This window comes from Ursus americanus, chromosome 28, assembly GCF_024610735.1.
Source record: "Ursus americanus isolate L20-20 chromosome 28, mUrsAme1.1.p, whole genome shotgun sequence".
Lineage (NCBI taxonomy): Eukaryota > Metazoa > Chordata > Mammalia > Carnivora > Ursidae > Ursus > Ursus americanus.
In genome coordinates, this window is record NC_142154.1 from 35,702,049 (window position 1) to 35,722,508 (window position 20,460).

The window sequence follows — 20,460 nt, forward strand, 5'->3', positions numbered from 1 at the left end:
GCCTCGGGCCAGGCCCTGCCCTATGTTCCGGGATGCCATGTGATCAGACTTCCTGTAAGATCTGAGAAGGGAGTGGGGAAAAAATACGATGTGGCAGAAATACACAAAGTGGCCCTTATAACCACAGTACAGGGGGCATGTGGATTCAGGCCGAGCTTCATCTAGGAACGTCGAGAACTGTGACATGTCTTAGACCCAAGTATAGACGAGACCCCAGACCAGTCACAGAAACTGGGGGAGTTCCTCAAAGAGGGACCAGGGCTCATAGGAAGCTGTGCTGGGGTGCAGCACATACTTGGTGTTTAATTTTTCTTTACTGGTATTTTTTTTAAGTACATTTTTTTTAAGTACATTCATTGTGAAAAGAGCATATGTTCTGGAAAACAAGTAATATGAATGTTGATATAATACAAGGTAATTGTACCATGGACCCTTTAAGGGGAACCTTCCACGGCTAGGGGCTTATGACATGATCTCAAACTCTCATGACCACCCTACAGAGAGCTACTATTATCCAAATTTTCTGGATGGGGAATCTGAACCTCCATGGGGTGGGGCCAGGAAGGAGGCAGTGACACTGAGCTCTTTTAGGTGGTGGGCACTGGGGCTGGGATTTGTCTGCCTGTGTTCTGGCCCCTACGCCCCACAGCCTCTCTGGGAGGAGCTGTGTTTCCGCTATGCCACTCGTTCCCTGGGCATCTACGGGATTCAGGCCTGGTGTGGTAGGCAGGCCCCAGCCTGTGGGGAAATTGGAGAAGGGGGCCATGGAGAGAGGTCTGGGCGGTGGCTGCTCTATGGAGGTGTGCGGTGGTGGCCTCAGGACCGCTGATAGTTGGCAAGGCCTGCAGTCAGGAAGACAAGCTGGACATGGGACAGGAGGGGACTGAGGACAAGCTGGGCCCACTGGGCACCTCTGTGTGCTTGGCCTGACCCCAAACTCTGAACTCCATTTTGCAAATCTTGCCAACTTAAACTCCACAAGGAAGGGGATTCTGGGAAAGGCAGTTCTGAGCTTTACGGGGGAGCAGAGGTGCAAGTTGACACCCCAACCCAGCACAGCAATCCTAGGGCCTCACCTTGTCTCTAGGGGCACTGAAGTTGGAAAGGTAGCTGGCAGCTACGTGTCTTTGGCTGGCCCTCTCTCAGGGCCACCGCCTGCCCTTCATATGGTGAACACAGACACAGGGCAGCCTGGGGGTCCCTCGAGGGGGCCTGGAGCCAAAGTCGATGCCCTGGGGGTGGGGGATGACAGTGAGAAATGTGGCTCCCCACAGAGGCTTCTTGGGGGAGTGCTTGGATCCAACAGTCAGAAGGGAAAGGGGGCAGGGAGGCCAGGAACCAGTAGACTTGCTGTAAGACACTGGGCAAGCATGTCCCCCTCACTGCCCTGAACTGGTTTCCTGCATTCTCTCTCATCCACCTTCCACCTGGCGCGGAAGGGGCCCTCCATGCTACAGAGCCTCCGCCCTGGCGTGAGCGAGTGGGGCCTGGAGGGACAGAGCAGGGGGACCCCACTTAGAGCTGGCCCTGCCTTGGGGTGTCTGCTTTCTCAAAGCTGGGTCTGCTCCTGCAGCCTCTGCTTTCTCTTCCTGGGGAGAAGCCCAAGACCACTGCCCCTCTCTGATACCCATCCCTCCCGGCCTCCAAACACCCTCTGAACTTCCCATGGAATTAGCCAGTTGGAGGAAGGACCTTTGCCCTGTGGTCCGTGGTGAGAGGCCCTGAGTGGGGTGGAGAGTGCTAGGAGCAAGAGGGAAAGACCCAAGTGGCCACAAGCCTTTGGGTGCATTTCTTTCTAAGGGTAGGACGTGCATTTGTGCCCGGGCTAAGCAAGATGGTGCCTGCCACCAGCCCCAGGCTGTGGCAGGACCAGAGCAGCACGGACTGGGTGCACAGTGGCCACACAGCCCAGTTCCAAGGGGCAGCAGGTGGGGCTGCTCAGGCAGGGGAAAGACTCAGAGGGAGCCCAGGGCTATCTGGCGGGTCTGGGAGCATTCCAGAGAGTTGTTGGGGAAGCAGCTAGCCGCAGCTGGCATGCAATAAGTGTTCCATGCAAAGTGAAGATCCGGGCTCTGAGCGGGGAGCGTACCTGAGGACATGAAAGGCCTCGAAAGAGAAGCCGGGTAGACAAAAGATGGACAGTAGTGACCAGAGAATGTCGGGTTGTCACTTGCAGTTTTTCTCACCCCATCTTCCTCACATCCCTGGGAAGCAAGTCTTATCATGTCCTCATCCCCACTTTCAAGACCACCCACGGCAAATCCCTCCTCTTACAGAGGAGGAAACGGAGGCAAGGAAGGGAGGTGATCCCCGAAGGCCCCCCATGGCAGCACCAGGACTCCACCGCTCACTGAGCCTGGTGATGTGGGGGGTGGGGGTGCCCCGGGAAAGGCAGGGAGCTGCACTAGCTCTGCAGGCTTGGGCAGCAAGGCGAAAGAGTGGGCTGGAGCAGAGGGGCTGCCCTGGGGGTTCTCCAGAGGGGCCCAGTGGCCATCCCTGAGGAAGACGGGACATGCGCTGGGGGGCAAGGCGGGCAGTTGACAAAACAAAAATTCAAAGGCAATCCAGCCCGAGCTCCTGAGCTAAATGCTGGGTGTGTAGCCTTCCAGGGGTGGAGGAGGTAGGGCGGGCCCTCTAGGGACTGGTGGCAGGACTGGGGGGCAGGCCTGGGCTCAGACAACAACTCTGACATTGGGTGAGCGCTGTCTCTGGGCCAGACCTCTTCACAGGCCGCCTCTCGCCCACGTGGACATTATCGGCTCAGTGCTACGGTTCAGAACACACAGGCTCTGAGAAGTGAGTCCCTTCCCTGGGGTCACAGGAGGGAGTGGTGGAGCCATTACTCCAGCCACAGTCTTTTGCGTCCAATGCCATATTCTTTCTGAACGTGACCCGTGGTGAATGAGAATGGTGAAAGACTAGGAGCCAGGTACAGTGCCAGGAGCTTTACCTGGGTTATCTTCCGTCTGTACGACCCTCCCTTGATGGAGCAGGAATCTCAGGACCAGAGAGATTTCAATGTCATGCCCAAAGCCACACAGCATTCAACCCAAATCTTCTGAACTCCAAAGCCCTGCACTGTTTCCTCTATAGCTTGTTTCCCAAAGTGTGTTCCGTGGCATGCCCATGGGTGTCCTGGAAGGGAGTGGGGCAGCTGCTGGTGGACAAACATCTTGGGAAATATTGAGTTAAGCAGTTATCTTTACATTCAGATTTCTCGGGGCTTGAATAATCTCATCTATTTTGTGAATCTCTGATGGTGAAAACTGGCATGCCCCAACATAATTTGTCCACAGTCCCCGTTTGTCACAAAACACTGCACTAGTTAGGAATGCGTTGAGCTACAAGAGAACTATCTCTCCCCATTAGTGGCCGGGACCCAGTATGGAGACAGGCAGCCCGGGCCATGTGGAGGCTCGGACATGGCACTGGGGGCCCGGGCCCCTTTTATCTTCCGTCCTGCCACCCTTCACATGCAGCTGCCATCCCCACGGCTGCAAAATGGCGCAGCCCTTTCCGGCACCACAGCCGCACTCCAGGCAGGAAGAAGGAGAAAGGCAAAGAGCAAAGGTGGGTCTGAACCTTTATACCCTGGAAGCTCTCCCCAGGAGACTTCCGTTTACATCTCATGAGTCAGACGTGTGTCACATGACCACCCTGACTGCAAGGGAGCCAGGAAGAGTGAGTAACTTTGAGGGGCACATTTTCACCTGCATGGGTGACACCTCCAAGGTCTACGGCTAAGGAAAAGTGGGTGCCATAAAACCCCGCCTGGGACTGGCGTTCTGTGAAACTGCTTTGGAGAATGCTGCTTATCCTCACGCCACTTCCCCTTATTGTTCAGTGAAAAGTCAACTCATTCCCCAAGATCCTTCCCAGGCGGGGGTCCCACTCCCTCGGATTCCCCCACTCCCACTCCCCACCCGTTATCAGCACACGGCAGGTTGTGCTGGAGTGAGGAACAGGGATGTTGACCTCCACTACAGATGTGCTCCCTCGCAGCTGCTGGAGGCCCAGGACGTACCCGCCAGCGCCTCCATCTAGCCCCAGGCAAGCCGTGGCGCACGTGGCCAATAGCTGCACGAACGGCGTGCAGAGGCGGAAAGCGGCTCGGGGTGCCTGACTTGATGAGCTGAGGCAGGTACCAACTTGAGCAAACATAAACAGAAAAGCAGACTTCTTAATTAGGACCTGGGGGCTTTGGGGCCCACAGGGCTGGGATTCAGTCAGGGCTTAGCAAGGGATGGGGCGGAGTCTGGAAGGGCACGGGGATCCCAGGCAGGCTCTCTCCCCAGGGACTGCTCCATCTGCATGCTCTGCAACCTGGCCTTTTCTGCTCCTCTATCCAGGGGGCAAGAGGCAGACGCCACACTCAGCTCCCAGTCAGATCGGCCTTCCAATTCCCAAGCCGGGGAAAGACTCTGAGTGGCCCGGCATGCACGGGTTAGGCATCAGCCTGGTCCAATCAGCTGTGCCCCTCAGCGGCTGGGAGGGGGGCAAGTAGGGCTCATGTCACACAATGGGTGGGGGGACAGTTACAGCAGATACCCCAAGATGCTACTACTCAGTTTAGGGTGTTGGAATATATCGGGGGTCAACACATTCCCGTCTGACGGCTAAATCCAGCCTGCCAGCATTTCCATAAATAAGGTGTTATTGGAACACAGCTATGCTCATTCGCGTACCTATAGTCCATGGCTGCTTTTGTGCCACAACTACAGACTTGAGTGGTTGTGATGGAGACTGTGCGGCCTGCAGAGCCCCCTGTTTATTATCTGGCCCTTTAAAGATGTATTTACTTATCTGAGAAAGAGAGAGAGAGCAAGTGAGGGGGGCAGAGGGAGAGAGAGAGAGAGTTTTAAACAGACTCCATGCTGAGTGCAGAGCCCAATGTGGGGCTTGATCTCAAGACCCTGACATCACAACCTGAGCAGAAACCAAGGGCTGGATGCTCAACCGACTGCACCACCCCGGCGCCCCTTATCTGGCCCTTTAGAGACAAGTCTGCCAACCCCTATTGCAAGGAGGAAGTGTGTCGGTTAGGACCTTGTGGGCAACTTGAGGGCAAGAATGTGTCACTCAGGTCTGCGTCCCCAAAGGCTGGAGCACAGGTAGCTGGGTGAGGGAAGGAAAGAAGGAGGGAGGAAAGGAAGGAAGGCAGGAAGCAAGCAAAGAGGGAGAGAGAGCAGGAGGGAGAGAAGGAAGGAGGGAGGGAAGGGGGAGAGAAGAGGGAAGGAAGGAAGAAGAGAGGGCAGGGAAGAGAGAAGGAGGTAAGGGAGGAAGGAAGGAGGCAGGCAGGAGGGAGGCAGAGAGGGAAGGAGAGAGGGAGGGGGAAGAGAGGCAGGGCGGAAGGGCAAAGGCAAAAGCCGGTACCCTTGCTATTCTCAGACCACTTCTCTGGAGCTGGAGCAGAGCAGAGGGACGTTGGGAAGCGGGTTTCTTGCTCCTCCCGCGCTCAGCCCTGCATCTGCTCTTAATTGAGGCGTAGTGGTACAAGCCTGATTGGGAATAGCAGGTGCTGGGACGTGGTGAACATTAGGGAATAGTCACTTGGCGGGCTCCGGAGCTGCCAAAAACGAAAGTGTGCCGATGGGCCAGATGTTCGCTCATTACCATCCGCTCCTCCTCAGAAACGTTTAAAGGGAACATTTGTTTGTTGAGGAAACACAGCTGTTCCTAGGGAAATGGGTTTCCCTCCTTTGGGCAGAGAAGTGGGGGAGGGGACTGTTGGGGGAGGGACACAGGAGACGCCTTGGGTGGGTGGCAGTTAAGAGTCACCATCCGGTCAAGGGCAGGGGTCTTTGAGAACAGGACCTCAGAGACTGGAAAGACCTAGTAAACCCATAGTGACTTTCTCGACACTCGTGTGAAAGATCATTCGCTCCATTTCTCAGAGACAGAACCAGAGGTTGAGAGAGGCCATGTGACTCAGCCAAGGCCACAGAGCCAATCAGTGGCCAATCCCAGCCTCGAAACTGGCCTCTGTTTTCCAAGACCCCGGCTCTTGCACACTCCCATCTCTGGCCCTCTTCGGCTGTCTGAGACCCGTCTCTTAGCAGCTCAGTCTTACAAGCTTCATTTCCAGGCCTGTGTTTCTGTCCCTGCGTCTTGTTTTAAATTTCCTGTCTCTGCATCTCCCACTCCCTGTCCCTGGGCCTCTGTGATTTCCATCGGCTGTCACCTGTCTCCTTTTCTGCCTTCTCAGGGTGTCTCGTCAGCGTCTATGGGTGAGCGGCTCTGTGTTTTGTTCTTCCCATCCATCTCTTTCCCTGCTTCTCCCTCTCCATCTGTCTTTGTGCCCGAGCCACCTTGGTGATGTCTGTAATATCCCAGGGTCGGAGGCAGGGTCCACTGGATCTTGCCTCCTTTAGTTATCTCTCTGCCTCTTTGGCATCTCTTTCTGTATATTTAAGATAGTGTTTGTCAGGTTGTGTGTCATTACCATAGGGAGTTCATAATATCAGTTTACTAGATTGTGACTAGCAATGAAACAAACAACAAAAAAAAAAAATAGAAAATTTCAGGTGTGCCTGGGTGGCTCAGTCGGTTAATCGGTGGACTCTTGATTTCAGCTCATCATGATCTCAGGGTCACAAGATCGAGCCCACATTGGGCTCCACGCTGGGGGTGAAGCCTGCTTAAAATCCTCTCTTTCTCCCTCTGCCCCTCCCTCCTCTCTAAAAAAATTTTTTTTTAAAATTTCAGACTATCTTGTGAATTATTTCGGTTCTTTACATGACTGTACTGGGTTCAAATGTAAAATGCCTCACTATGAGATTTGATAAACAAAAAATCTTCAAAAACCACTGAAGGTGGTTTTAGACTACTCAGAAGCCCCACTGAGTAGGGGCTCCTGGGTGGCTCACTGGGTGAAGCATCTGACTTCAGCTCATGATCCCACGGTCCTGTTGAGTCTGGCTCCTTGCTCAGTGGGGAGTCTGCTTCTCCCTCTCCCTCTGCCCCTCCCCCTGTTTATGTTCTCGCTCTCAAATACATAAATAAAATCTTAAAAAAAAAACAAAAAACCACTGAGTGGAGATTCTTTGGCTGTAAGTGCAGAAATCTGACCCAAGAAGTTCAAGAAGTCTGCAGGCAGAGGAGCAAGAAGTCCTACAAGAAGTCCGGAGGCTGCCAGGCAATATGCTCAGGAGTCAGGCACTTTGCCCTCTCCTTTTGCTCTCGGCCATCGTCAGCGAGCAAGCTCACTGTCCTCACGGTCACAGGCGGCTACTGCCGATCCATCCCCCCGCTGACAGCTCCGGCGGAGGATGAGCGGCCTCTCCGGTCCCTTATATCCCTTTTCCGAAGCCAGGAACCTTTCCTTTCACGTCCCATTGGCCAGCACAGGGTCACATGCCCAACCCTTACCCAATCACTGGCAAAGGAGACAAGGCTCACTGTGATTGGCTTAGACTACTCAGGAGGCGGTGTCTTTCCTCAGCTTCTGACTGCGCCGCGGAGGGTGGTGGTCAGAGGCCCTGAGCCTTGTCCAACCAGAAAGAAGAGGGAGAAGTCTGCGCGCTGGACAGAATGCCCCCCACGTCTGCCGTAGTCTCTCACTGTCCCCTCCGCCTGGGTTTCCCTCCTAGTCCCTCTTTAGATCCATCCCGAGGGGAGCCCACGGGGCACAGTTTAGGGGTCTGTATTAGCTTCTTGTGGTTGCTATGACAAATTACCACCAACTCGGTGGCATAACACAGACATTTCTTCTCTCCCGGTTCTGGAGGCCAGAAGCCCAAAGTCAAGGCGCCAGCCACCGTAGGCCGTACTCCCTCTGAGAGCTCTAGGGGAGACTCCATCTTTGCTCTTCCCCCTTCCCGGGGCCCCAGGAATTTCTTGGCTCGTGGCTGCCACCTCCTATGTCTGTCTCCATCTGCACGTGCCCGTCCCCTCTTCTCCCTGTCTCTCCTCTGTGTGTCTTTTGTAAGGACACGTGTGACTGGGCTTCAGGCCCACCTGGATAACTAACACAGGATGACCTCACCTTGAGATCCTTAACCTGATTACAGCTGCAAAGACCCTTTTCCTCAGAGTAGGTCACTTCACAGGTGCCTGGACACGGACACGTCTTCTGGGGGTCACAGTTCAGCTCACTACAGAGACTCTGTCCACCCCAGGCCAGGCCAGGCCAGGCTTTTGGACGGCCAGGGCCTGGAGTCATAGCCTCTCTCCCACCTGCTACCGTGAGACCTTAACCTCTAAGCTGCAGTGTCCTCATCTGCTAAATACAGACCTGAATACTGGTGCTGAAAGACCAGACAAGTATCAGGAGCCAACGTGTTTTCCTATTGTTTCTTGTCCTGTGACAGAAAAAGCAGGTTGACGTCTCCCACCTGTTCTCTGGGAAACTAGGTCTTTGGAAACTGGGCTGAGGTAGTGGGGTCTGGCGAGGTGTTAGAAAAAGACCTCCAGATCTCCCATGAGAGTCATAGGACCTGGCCAGCCTCCCTCTCCCAGTCGCTCCCTTGAGTCAAAGCAGGAAGTCTCTAGAAAGCTCCTCAGAGAAGGCTGCACCTATTACCTAGGAGGGGCTAACCTGGCCACAACCACACCTATGGTGAGAGAGAATTACTGCCCCTCCGCTCTGCCTGGCACCTAACAGTTCCCCATGGGCCCCCACACATCAGACTCTGACAGCAATCCTCATGGTGCAGGTACAGTGACTGAAGTATATTCATTCATTCAACAAATATTTGATTGAGCACCTGTTATATGCCTGTCAGGCACTGTGCCAAGCCCTGGGGGCTCACCAGGGAACAAAATTCACATCCCTGCCCTTACGGAGCTGACATGTAGCAGAGAGGTTAAGTGACTCGCCGAAGGCCACACAGAGCTAAATGACCAGACCAGGCCCAGCTCTGGATCCCCATCCTGTTCGTCAGTGGATGGCTCACTGGTCTTCTAGGAAATCCCGTGGGAGTGTCGGGTTAAGGGCAACCAAGTTGGGAGGGTGTGTAATAAAGAATTTGGCTGGCCTGCGTCCCCTGTCCCTGGCGGGTCATTTCTAATCCCTTGGTATTTCCCACGGTATTTCTTCATTACTCATGATAGGCTCCCCAAGACTTTGCCTGATTGTTTATGCTAATGAGGTGATTCGTGGTGGGCTTCTCCATAGTTTATGCTAATGACTCAGATTAGGGGCTGGCCATATCAGAGACCAACCACATGAGGAGAGGGTTGGAGCTCTGAGTCATGTGATATTAGCCTGACCTGGAGGGGGCACTTGAGACTGAGTTGAATCATGTGACCAGTGATTCAATCAATCATGTCTGCATACGTCTGCATAATGAAGCCTCCAGAAAAACTCTGGACACCGAGCTTGGGTGACCCGCTCCAGCTGGCAACAATGCTGAGGGTAATACATCCCTGAGGGTAACAGCAGCTTTGCATTTGGGACCCTCGCAGACCTCGCCTTTGTGTCTCTCCTTTGGGCCAATTCAGATTTGTAAATTTTCGCTAAAATGAAACTGTAATCATCAAAAAGACAAATACTGTACAATTCCACTTATATGAGGTACCTAAGAATAGTCAAATTCATAGAGACAGAAACTAAAGGGTGGTTCCCAGGAGCTCGGCAAAGAGAACAGTGGGGAGTTGTTTCATGGATATATTGAGTTTAGGTTTGCAGCATGAGAAGATTTCTGGAGACTGGTTGCAGAACAATGTGAACATACATAACACTACTGAACTTAAAAATGGTTAAGATGGTAAATTTCATGTTAATGCATATTTTACCACCTTTTCTTAAAAAACCATAATCATAAATATAGTGCTTTCCTGAGTTCTGTGAGTCATCCAAACAAATGATCAACCTGAGGCTGGTCATGGGAACTCTGGGAAGTCCTGAATCTGTAGCTGGCTGGTCAGAGTGAGGGTGGCCCAAGGGACCCTTGAACTTGCAGCAGGTACCTGGAAAGCCTTGTCAAGGGGCATGCCCTTAACCTATGAAGTCTGGCCCAATTCCTCAAGGGGAAGCTGAAAGTGGGAGCTGGCTGGTGGGCCAAATGGCTTTTGGAATCCCACCCAGGCTTGAGTTTCTACGATTCCTCCATGAAGACCCCAGCCCTCAAAGCAACCACTTTCCTTTGTCTGTTCCACTTGCTCATGGCCTGGCTCTCTCCCTTTGGTTTCCTTTTCAGGTGTGTGTGTGTGTGTGTGTGTGTGTGTGTGTGTGTGTGTGTGTGTGCGCGCACATGCTCCTCTAGGCCTGGAACTACACTTTCTACTACTGCATTGCTTCTACCACCAAAGAATTTCTTTGAACAGCCTTTCATCCTTCCCAGGTGAAGGCTGGCCTCTTTGAGGGGCCCATGGTCAGCGCTCACTACTGTCGCTCCAGATTCAAAGTGTGCTTTCTTGAATTTGTCCTGGAATGTTCTCTGGAGGTAGCTCTAGCTGTAGACCACAGGCAGGAAGTAAGCTGTTCAGCTGGAAGACAGCACAATGACTAATGAAACCAAACACTGCCGCGGCTGCACCCTTACCCCGGGTCCCAAGGCCACCAGAAGGGATCAGACCCTCCTTCTCAAGGATGACCTCACTGCCCTGGGGATGTGGACTGTTAATTAGAACACCTTCAATCGGAAACGCTCATCCATTTATGGCAAAAACAGCGACAGGCTTTTAAGGACATGCCATAAGTTTTACAGTTATTGGATTTTTCAACTTGTTTACAAAAGCAATATTGTTAAATGGCCAACGGCCAGGCCCAGTTGTTTTTCCTCCTGTGCCTTCTGACAACAGGAAAGCATATTATCTCCCCCAGCCAGCTCCCAGGAGGTGTGTGGAGCTGCATTCCATTTTGCTATCTGTTTAATTATCCATTCAGCCAGGCTTACGCTGAAGCTTTTTCTCGTTTGTTCACAGCCAGATCTGTTCTGGAATGCAGCAAAGAGCTCCTTCCCCATTCCTCTACCCCCCGCAGCAGTTCCTGCAAGCAGTTTCACTCCAAGAAAATGCCAACCCCTTAAGAACGGGTCCTTTTGGAACAATGGATCCGAAGGATCCAATGCAGGACAGCCTTAGTGACCTTGACACTGGCTTAACCCCTCCGTCAGGGGCTCCCCCTTGTTCAGAGAAAGAAGATTACTTTAGAAGAGTGGTTTCCAAAATAGGCTGCTGGGCACCAAGACCCCCTGGGGGGATTTTAAAAATAAAGCTTGCCATGGCCTTGCCCTTTCAGACTCTGAGTTAGAGGGTCTGGGTCCTCGAATCCCGAGTTTTAAAAGCTCCCCAGGTGATCCTGATAACCTAGCAGCAGGGCCTTCTGGACTTGATGTTCTCTGCCTGCCTTTGACCCTGAGGTTCTGGATGTGCTCGCCCAGGGGAGGGGGGAGGGAGGGGACCAAGCCTTCTGCTTTGCATATCAGCACCAAGCAGGAACTCCACACCTGCTCACACCTGCTGCAAAGTCATCTTGGAGAAACATCCAGGTTGGACAGAGCTCCAGAATCATCGAGTAGGTATAAATAAATGGGGAAGTGCGTACGAGCTGCTGCAAGCGTTTTGTGAATGGTGTGATAGTGGAGCACCTGTGCTGGCCCAGCAGTGCGTCTGAAGGGCCTGGGAAAACGCTTGCCTCCCCAGCTTTCATTGCGAAAGTGCCTCCAGATGAAGGTAGACTTGACATCTGCCGCTGGCTTGGCTGAGGGACGTAGAGAGGAAGGCAGGGGGCAGAGAGCCCTAGGCAGGAAGTCCTCCTCCTGGCACCGCAGGTTGGCCCCCAGAGGAGGAGGCTGGGAGAAGGGCCAGGAGCTCCTGCATTCCAACTTCACGCCCCCCATGCCCTCTACAGCAGTCAGAGGGAGGACAGTCACAACCCACTGGGGCTTAACCTCTCCATGGCACCTAACAGTCAAATACACTCACACATCCCTTATCCCCCTCCCGCCTCACAGCATCTCTGTGTGGGAGGCAGGGCAAGCCCATTCAACAGCTGCAGGGATTGAGGAAACAAGACAGGAAGACAGGATGGAGTGATTTGAAAAAGGTTACAGGGCTGCCAAGTGGCAGAACTCCCCCTCGGGTCCAATCCCAAGTCCACAGCCCCACGGGCCGCCTTTATCATAATACACTTACTTACACATGGGCCTTCATCATTCCCAAAGCGCGTCCATAGACACAACTCGATGTGACTAACGGAGGTAAGTGGGAGAGGTGTGACATCCTCAACCCATAATCGAGGAGACTGAAGCTCCAAGAGGCTACTGCAGCCACAGAGCTGTACCCTTTGTAAGCCAGGAGCTATAAGAAGGAAGAGTGTCAAGTTGGGGGGGGGAGATTGCGTATCGGAAAGAATCTAATGTTTGAAATTGGACTGTCGCTCTTATAAGCTGTGACCCTGGGCAAGGTATTTAAACTTTAAGTTTTGTCCTATTAGAAAACAAGATTCAACAGAGTAAATTTTGAAGATCTCATTGTCTTTCTTCAGTGATTCATGAATCAAGCAGCATCCAACCTACCAGACAGAAAGGAGCTCCGAGGAGCTGTACAGAACAAAGGACTTTTACGGGCAGAAGGGAGGGCGAACAAGGAAGTTGTAGGAGCAAGAAGGGGCTTGGTTGTGGCAAGCTCACTTTCCTTTAGGAGACGGCAGGGGTTAGGGGCGCCTGGGTGGCACAGCGGTTAAGCGTCTGCCTTCGGCTCAGGGCGTGATCCCGGCGTTATGGGATCGAGCCCCACATCAGGCTCCTCCGCTATGAGCCTGCTTCTTCCTCTCCCACTCCCCCTGCTTGTGTTCCCTCTCTCGCTGGCTGTCTCTATCTCTGTCGAATAAATAAATAAAATCTTTAAAAAAAAAAAAAAGGAGACGGCAGGGGTCTCGCTATCAGGCAAATAAGTTACGTGTACTGATGAGGTAATTCCCGATTGGCTGATTGAAGATTCCATTTCTGGGAAAGACGAAACTTTAATTAAGTCTCGGTTTGGTAATGAGGGGCTTAGCATAAGTGACTCTGTTTTGGGCCTGTTGTCTTGTTTTTAACAATTCTATGTTAAAGAACAGTTTTCTAAATGTAAAATAACCACTTTATTACAAGTATAAGGATGCACAAATATCAAAAAGATTTTATTTAACTCACTAATTAATGAGGGAACCAGCAAGGTGTTAAAAACTGGTTCTAAGGAGAATCCAAAGAGCACGCATATAGACAATCTGAAATGGATTTACAAACAGTGCACAACTGGTCAATATCCTCAGGGCATCAGTCATTTGCATTCCAACAGACACAATTTATTTGCTCGGACAAGAATCATTTGCATTATTATCAGTTTTCTACAGCTTAGTTGCAAAATAGCTCAGACAATATAAAATGTACAGATTGCCCAAAAAGGCATGCTATTCAAGACATCCAGTAACCTTTTTTTTTTTTGCTCATGCCAGACACTTCCACAGTTTTTCCTAACTTGGAAAATGGGATGACCCAAAGGGCAGTTGCAAGCATTAAATGAGATGGCAAAAGTTTACTACCCGGTGTGAAATAGATGCCCCATAAAGTTCCTTCCTTTCCTTACCCAGGTAAGGCTCTTCCCTTCTAGAATGGCTTCCCAATCACCCCAAGCCCATGGGTTTTCACTCTCCTGAGTCTGGCACAGAGGACAGGAATGGGGTCTTGATGTCACCCAGACCCGGGGTCTGGTCCTAGCTCTGCCACATCCCCGGACGAGTCGTTTCTTCGTTCCTTAGGCCTCACTTTACCGCCAGTAAAAACGAGTAGCTGGACCAAGTGACTTCCAAATGGTCTTTAACCTCTAAATCTTGGCTTCACATTGGTTGTTATAGCACAACCAGAACTGTGGGTTTTCTGAGCGGATTCATGGCACGGTGAACAGATACGGACTTTGGAGTCAGCAGATGGATGTTTGACTCCCAGCTTAGCATCTCACTATCTGTGTGCTATGATTAAGTGGCTTAACATCTCTGATCCTACATGGCTTATCTGTAGATGAGGTCACAACAGAGGCCCAAAGGGTTAGGGACATGGCTAAGGACAGGGGAGAGAGACCTTGGTCCTCAAAGAGGGGCCAGCAACGGGCAGGGAGCAGTCACAGGAGATAGCGCTCACTCTGGCAGCTGGGCCAAGATGGGCTTCTAGAAGGAGGTGACCCTTGAATGAGCACGGCAAGATTTAGACTCAGGACAGTGCTTCACAGGCACAGGGGCTACTTAGACAAAGCCGTGGAGTATGGTAGGCAAGGCAAGAAATTGCTCATTGTTTAGTCTGACAAGGGCCGAGGGTACCTGGAGGGGAATTCTGAAGACAGGTTTGGAAAGCGATGTGTGATTTTGATTGCCAAGGGCTTTTAGTGATGGGCAAAGGAGTTTGGACTTCACCATTCAGATGGTAGGGTGCCAGGGGAGGGGGCTGTGGGATTCTTGTCTTCTGGCCAGCAGGTAATACCCTGGGAAGGTGCACCTGCCCGCTTTGTATCCTCTCTATCGTCTAGCATGGAAAGGGGCACCCAGTAACACACATGAATCCTTGGGGATCTTATGAACGTGCCAATTCTGATTTAATAGGTCCAGCACTAGGGCCACAATTCTGCGTTTCTAACCAGCTCCCAGATGATGCTAATACCTCCGGCTTGTGGGTCACACTTGGAATAACAGTTACATCACGCGTGCCCTCAAAGCCCGTGGGTAACTTCAGGATCAGCAAATGACAACACTGTTGGGAAGATGGGGCTTAGGCTAGCTACTGTTTTCTCCTCTTTCCTCCTAGTTAGTCTCCAGGCCCCAGATCCCCAAAGCCAGATTTCCTGTGCCCAGCTGCCTAGGACTCAGCCCCCAATGCAGTGCCCTACCTGGGCTGCCCCTTCCAGGCCCTAGAAAGGCTGAAGGTCTCACTTTTCATCACTCTCACTTAACTTATAAGTTTCATTCCCTGTAGGCTCTGGGAGGTGAGATGGATAGGACCGCTTTTCGCTAATCTACCCAGGGAAGTTCATGGAGCAGGTGGCCATTCAGCTAAGCCTGGAAGGATGCCAGTGGCAGGGATCATCCCGCAGAACTAGCCCAGACCAAGAAGTTCATGGCTGACAAAAACCTGCTGTCCATGCCTCCCAGAACACATTCTTGACTTCTGCCTGGGGCTCTGACTGCCTCAGACCAAAAGAGCTAATCCAAGGTTGGGCATCATGGAAGGCTTTAGGATGAGAGCACATGATGCAGGCCCCTCTCCCCAGTTCCCAGAGCACCCCATGCTCTTCCACTATCCCCCCCCCCACGGCCTGCCTCCCCTGCTGCACTTGGGAACTCCATGGAGAGAGGCAACTTGGCATTTCCAGCACCAGTACCTACTTCACGACGTTTGAGAAACGAACGAGCGGCTACACCCAGAGCCCACACCTACGTACAGAGCGGTGGTTCCCAATGTGGCAATTCTGCCCCCAGGGACATTTGGTGCAATGTCTGGAGACAATTTTGGTTGGCACATCTGCAGTGCTGGGTGGGGGGGTGGGGTAAGAGAGGATGGCTGGTGTCTGGAGTCCAAGGATGCTTGCTGTAAGCAGCCTCCAGTTCAGAGTACACACAAAGGATTCTCCAGCCCCAAATGCCGATAGTGTTAAGGTGGAGAAATCCTGGTGTGAAGGGGACAGTGAGTACCTAGGGAAATGATACCTCTGGGGGATGGTCACAGGGGCACTGATAGAGTCCGCTATAGAAACCGCGACCCAAAGGGGGTGAAGTGACTTTCCCTGGGTCATACCACAAGGTAGCAACAGCCCAAAAAGAGAAACCTGCCCCTGGAGCCATTCTGCTATCACACCTGTCACCCCTTTTCTTCACCCATGTTGCCACATCTCAAAGTCATCCCTGTCCTGCCTCCCTGACACGGTTTACTAAGAACACTTCAGTAGCGGAGGTGACGGTGTCTTGGAAGACACCAGATGCTTTAAATCTCTGAGACTCTGAGCCTTCATGGACAGAAAGACTCTGAGTCCTCTTCCCTAGACCTGCATTTATGGAAACATCCCCACTCAAGAAATTTAAGAAAAATGTAAATGGTAACAAGTAGAGGCAGGCAACAGTGAGCTAGTAATAAGACACCTTGGGATGTTCATTATGCTGGATTTCCGGACAGTTAAGTTGGCTAATGCATTTCCCTTTGGCTGGTGGATCAGTCTCGGTGACTGTTGGCAATGCAGCAGCCACCTTGTTGCACGTCACAGCTTAAATGCCTCGGTGACACCAGTGAAGTCCTCTCCAGGTAAGACCTTGATTCATGAATGGCAGAGTGGTGGAGAGAGATGACTCTGTGCCCACCATTCGGGCTGCTGGGGGCCTCACTCTCACTCCCCCGCACCCTTATATGCACGCAGCCCCCTCCCCAAACAAGCAGTTACAGACATGCAAGTGAAAGTAATTTACTCAATTATTTCCTGCTGTTAATTAATTAATTCCTGTAATTATTTCCTATAAGGCTTGGGCATGGGGAAAATCATAGTGTCCTCTCTGCATGGAGAGTTTCTTTTAAGGAGCTACAACCAGCCAGCATGGCCCAGGGAGGGAGTGGCAGAGCGGGGCAGGGGGTGGTTCGGGGCGCTGAGTGTCATGAAAACCCAGCCAGGGCTGCAATTCCATGGAATGAGCCTGCCTTTCGGTTTCCTTGTCTGTCACAGAGGGGCTAACAGCTGTCCTTCCATCCACCCTCTCTTTCTTCCTTTAACAAACACCCATTAACGGGCACCTGGGTGGTTCAGTTGGTTAAGCAGCCAACTCTTGATTTTTGCTCGGTCATGATCTCAGAGTCCTGGGATGGAGCCCTGTGTTGGGCTCCACACTCAGTGGGGAGTCTGCTTGAGGATTCTCTCTCCTCTCCCTCTACCCCTCCCCCCCCCCACTCTCTCTTGCTCTCTCAAATAAATAAATCTTAGAAAAAAAAAACAATACTCATTAAGTCCTGGCATGCACAGACTCTGGGCTAGGCACTGGAAATATAACTGGAAGAGAAAGAGAGAAAGAGGAGGGATGGGAGGGGCCAAGGATGGCGAGACGCGTGGAGAGGGTACAAGCTGGGTGAGCATAAGGTGGGAATATTATTCAGTTGGGACAAGCCCCAGCTGTGAATTCATGGCCTTCCCCACTGGCCCACAACACCCATGACCTGTCCCCACCCCCGTCCCCCAGCCCCCAGTCTCCCTCTCCCAGGCAGCAATCAAAGCCAACTCCCCCTTCCCCGAAGGTCCCTGCCTCCTGGGATGTCACCTTCTCCTGGATCTGAGGCATCCTTCACACCTCACACACCCCTCTTTTCCACTATTTACATAGTCCCTCCTTCTTCCTCATGGTTGTTGAGCTTTCTACCGTGTTCTTATTCTGCTGGTTAATTTTCACATGGGTTTGCCTTGGCTCAAAAGCTGACCCGTACCACCTCACCCCATCAGGAGGGCTATTATCAAAAAGCCAGAAAACAAATGGGAGGTGGAGAGGTTGGAACCCTCATGCACGCTGGCAGGACTGTAAAATGGCACGGCCACTGTGGAAAACAGTATGGCAGTTCTTCAAAAAATTAACCATAGGGGGCACCTGGGGGTCTCAGTCAGTCAAGCGTCCAACTCTTGCTTTCTGCTTAGGTCATGATCTCAGGGTCGTGGGATCGAGCCCCTCATCAGGCTCTGTGCTCAGCCGGGAGTCTGCTTGAGATTCTCTCTCTCCTCTCCCTCTGCCCCTTCCCCCCCCTAAAATAAGTAAATAAATAAAACCTTTACATAAAAAAAAATTAAACATAGAATTAACATTTGGGGGCGCCTGGGTGGCACAGCGGTTAAGCGTCTACCTTCGGCTCAGGGCGTGATCCCGGCGTTATGGGATCAAGTCCCACATCAGGCTCCTCCGCTATGAGCCTGCTTCTTCCTCTCCCACTCCTCCTGCTTGTGTTCCCTCTCTCGCTGGCTGTCTCCATCTCTGTCGAATAAATAAATAACATCTTTAAAAAAGAAAAAAAAAGGAATTGACATTTGATCCAACACCCCCAGCTCTGGTATGTACACAGAAGAAGTGAGAGCGGGGTCTCGAATAGATACGGGCACAGCCATGTTCCTAGCGGCACTCACAATAGCTTTAAGGTGAAAACAGCCCAATCATCCATCCATGGATGATGGCTAACAGAACAGGGTCTAGACACACAACGGAACATCGTTCAGCCTCAGAAAGGAATGAAATTCTGACCCATGCTACAACACGGATGGACCTTGAAGGCATCATGCTAAAGCCGAATCAGCTGGACACAAAAGGACAAATATTAAGATTCCACTTATATGAAGTACCTAGAATAATCAAATACATTGATTTGATTTGACACATATACAGAAAGCATAATGTTGGTTAGCAGGAGCTGGGAGAAGGGGAGAACCGGGAACCAGAGTTGAATAGGGACAGAGTTTCAGGTTGGGAAGATGAGAAAGTTCTGGAGGTGGATGGTGGTGATGGTTGCACAACGTGCCTATGCCACTGAATTATACACTTGGGTGGTTGAAATGATCTATTTTATGTGTATTTTACCACAATAAAAAAATATCACATATATTTCAATTTTAAAAAGAGAAAGAATGAAATCTAAGCTGTGAGCTCCTTGGGGCTGGGCCTGTATTGTTTTTACTTCTTTGGTTTCTGTTCAGTGATATTAACAAAAGCAATGGCTGTGTGAAGAGAAGAGGAAGGAGGGAGGGTGTGCATCCCCAGGTCAGTGGTCCACTAGGACCAGAGATGGGAGCTGCAGTTCTTTGTCCCCATGGCAGGCATCTCCTACAGGCCCTTCTTCTGGAAGCAGGCACTGTAATCACAAACCCCAGGCCTCCACATACCCCACAGAGCCTTCCCTGCTCCAGTCCTGCAGACCTGAAAGGCCCTGCCACTCGCCGCTCCCCCACGTTCCCTGTACTCAAATCACACTGGACACCCTCGTTCCCAGTGCATATTCTCACTACCTCTCTGCGCCTTTGCTCAGGCCATCTTTTGACTGGAAAGTCCAGCCTCATCCTCTGGGCTCAGTTCACACCCACCGGCTTCCCCTGAGCATCTCCAGAGCTCCTGCTCCCCACTCGGGGCCCCCACAGTGCCCTGCTGTAACTTCTGAGTCAGCGTCAAACACCCGGATCTGTAACTGTAATTGTGGGCATCTCCAGCTGGAGGGCCGCCTGGACGGTGGGGCACTCACCCCTGACTGGACCTTTCCCCTTCTTCCCACCTTGCTTGCAGAGCCCCCCTTTTGTTCAGCTGATCCCCTTCTGCCTGGTCCTGGGAGTGAGGGCAGCCTCGGCCCCAGGGTCTGAGCCTGTTTAGTGTACACTCATCACTGTACCCCAGTCCCCTCACCAGGGCTGTTGCTGAGGAACGATCATGTGATCTAATTCTGGCCAAAGAAATGGGAGGGAAAATGGGAGCGGGGGTGAAGCCCTGCTTCTCACTCAATAGGCCATTGCAGGCCAGTTTCCGGCTCTCCCAGCCCCCATCTTCTCATCTATGAAATGGGGATGTTAAGCACAATAAGAACAGTGTTCTCATGGGATCCTGGTGAAGGTGATGAGAGGCTAAGGGACAGTGCTGATGTCTGCCTGCCTCACACACATAAACACTGGGAGCTGTCCTGGCTGGTCAGCAGCTCCTATGCTGCTGCTCTGACGCATGGGCTTAGGACTGGCTCCCCCAACACCCAGTGCCACCCTGTGCCGCATCTGTACAGCCAGCCTCTGTGCCCCACCTCCCTGGGCTCAGGGCACTGGCTCGGTGACCTGCCTCGTGCCCAGGACTCCTCCCTGTGTCTCTGGGTCAGTCCCCCCTGACGCCTTCCTGTGAGTGTCCCGCAGCCTGGACTCCCCTTTCTTCTGCTCCTGCTTCCACATTCCACTCCCTTCCAGGCAGCGTGGACCATTCCCCCATCCCGTCCTGAGACAGGTCAGGGACGCTCATTTCCACGGTGTGGTCCTCTGGCACTGGATGGGTACTCCAGGGCTCTTGTAACAAATAACCACACGCGTGCTGGCTTACAACAGCAGCAATTTATTCTAGAGGCCAGAAGTCCGAAATCAAGGTATCAGCATGGCCATACCCCCTCTTCCTTGTCTCTTCCAGCTCTGTTCACCCTGGTCATTCCTCAGCATGGGACAGCCGGCATCCCTCCAATCCTCTGACTTGTCCTGGCCTTCTCCTCTCTGTGTCTCTGTGTGTCTTTTCTGTCTCCATGAGGACACTTTCATTCGATGTAGGGCCCGCCCTAGCCCAGTACGATCTCATTTCAATCCTTAACCTTCATCACATCTACAAAGACCCTATTTCCAATGAATCTGGGGGACATGCTCTTCAACCCACTGCAAGTGGCAAGCTCCAGACCCAGAGGGGAAAGCAGAAGACAGAGCAGTAGCTGTCCCCACCCAGACACAGGGGTTTCTTCTTTGGGGGCCAGCTGTCACACATGAGCCTACATTTCTGCCCCTGTAACCACTCAGGCCCTGGCGGTCAGG

At 52.2% G+C, this 20,460-nt stretch overlaps 1 long non-coding RNA gene across 1 annotated transcript in view; it reads right to left on the minus strand.

The window, feature by feature from the left end:
* Positions 1–17,174: 17,174 nt before the first annotated feature.
* Positions 17,175–20,460, minus strand: part of LOC148107599 (uncharacterized) — a 58,749-nt gene continuing 55,463 nt past the window's right edge. Inside the window, exon 3 of the long non-coding RNA XR_015722052.1 lies at positions 17,175–17,905. This is a non-coding gene — a long non-coding RNA (uncharacterized LOC148107599). The remainder of the gene's footprint in view (positions 17,906–20,460) is intronic.